Source organism: Herpailurus yagouaroundi, unplaced genomic scaffold (genome assembly GCF_014898765.1).
Source record: "Herpailurus yagouaroundi ecotype Mexico unplaced genomic scaffold, PumYag 66880, whole genome shotgun sequence".
NCBI lineage: Eukaryota > Metazoa > Chordata > Mammalia > Carnivora > Felidae > Herpailurus > Herpailurus yagouaroundi.
In genome coordinates this window covers 1-1,734 of record NW_024419755.1, presented here as the reverse complement: position 1 = coordinate 1,734, position 1,734 = coordinate 1, and the positions used below count along the sequence as shown (strand labels likewise).

The window sequence follows — 1,734 nt, the reverse complement described above, 5'->3', positions numbered from 1 at the left end:
AGCCCACTTCAGATGCTCCGTCTCCCTTTCTCTCTGTCCCTCCCCCCAGCTCACACACTGTCTCTCAAAAATAGGTAAACATTGGGGCGCCTGGGTGGCGCAGTCGGTTAAGTGTCCGACTTCAGCCAGGTCACGATCTCGCAGTCCGTGAGTTCGAGCCCCGCGTCAGGCTCTGGGCTGATGGCTCAGAGCCTGGAGCCTGTTTCCGATTCTGTGTCTCCCTCTCTCTCTGCCCCTCCCCCGTTCATGCTCTGTCTCTCTCTGTCCCAAAAATAAAAAATAAACGTTGAAAAAAAAAATAGATAAACATTAAAAATAATGAAGTCATCTATACTTTCTGAGTAAATGAATGACAGATTTTAGAAAAAGGACGTCAGAGTCAAAATACAGTAGTGAATAAAAGAAATCCTGAATGAACAAGGTTTGATCATCTCTTTTCTTAATGTCTGTTTATTTTGAAAGAGAGCAAGGGGGGAGGGGCAGAGAGAGAGGGAGAGAAAGAGCCCCAAGCGGGCTCCGTGCTCAGTGTGGAACCCGATGCGAGGGACTCGATCTTACGACCGTGAGATCACAGCCTGAGCTGAAATCAAGAGTCGGATGCTTAACCGACTGAGCCACCCAGGCGCCCCTGACAATCTCTTTAGATGCCCCCAAATAAATGCTTGTGGCTTAGCGATAGGTGATGGAATATGGCACCAACCGCTGGCCACCAACAGAGTCCCCCGAGGGGACAGTAGGACTGGGGCACCGCCCAGCAGGTTTGGCAGGGTTGGTAGGAACGGTTCCAAGCGGAGTGATTGGCCCATCAGTGCCTCTTCGGCTCTATTAGTTTGCTGCTGCTGGGCAAGGACACCTGTTCTCCTGGTGCCTGCTCCCGTTCCCCCAGCGTTTTAGTGAGAATGGCCCCCAAGTGTCTGTCTCGGTGTGGTGACTTCAGTGAGCCAACAAATAACTGTGTTGAAAGCACAAGACTAGAGAGTAACAGTAATCGGAAGCAGCGGCAGCAGCTAGTTCACTATTTGCTTACTTGGTGTCAAGGCCTGGGTTGGGCGTGTTGCAGTCTTAATTTCGCCCAACAGTCCGTGAAAACATACTTTATTATCCCCATCTGGCAGATAAGGGGACAGGGCTTAAAGGATGTAGGTAACCTGTTCAGGTGCCCAAAGCCGCAAATCCAAAACTGCCAGGTAGGGGTTTAATCCAGGCCTGTTAACTCCAAAGCCTGCTGACGGTTATACTGCCCTGCTGCAGGGTGCAGGGGTACAGAGACGTCTAAGCCATGGTTACCATCAAAGAATCAATAATTAGAACGATGAGGATGGTGGCAGCTACTGTTTGTTGAGCACCTGCTTTGAGCCAGGCGCAGTACCAGGCCCTGTAGTCACTCTTAGGTCACAAGGGCAGAAACTCCTCATGCCAGCTCAGACTCCTTAATGAGCTGGGTGGAGCGGGGGCTGGTGGTGACTTTTTGAATAAGAGAGGTGGACACAGAGACAGAGCTGACGAGAAACCAAGAAGACCCATCTGTGCATCGTTGGGCTTCCCGAAGTGTGGGCCGGGATTCCAGGCAACTCCATTCTCCTATTTTGGAAGATTTCCATTAGCGCAAATGTGGTTTATAAAGTGAAGCTTAGAAAATGTTGTTTCTATAACACTACCTCAAATTTGCACAATACTTATGAGTCTCAAATGCTACCCTGCCATATTTATTTTAATTTTTTTAATGTTTATTTT

General features: G+C 49.1%; 1 long non-coding RNA gene across 1 annotated transcript; it reads left to right on the top strand.

Annotated features, from left to right (window-relative positions):
• LOC121024698 (uncharacterized) lies at positions 1–1,685 on the top strand. Its single transcript, XR_005787795.1, has 2 exons — positions 1–74; positions 303–1,685. It is a non-coding gene; the product is annotated as an uncharacterized LOC121024698 (long non-coding RNA).
• The last annotated feature ends 49 nt before the right edge of the window (positions 1,686–1,734 follow it).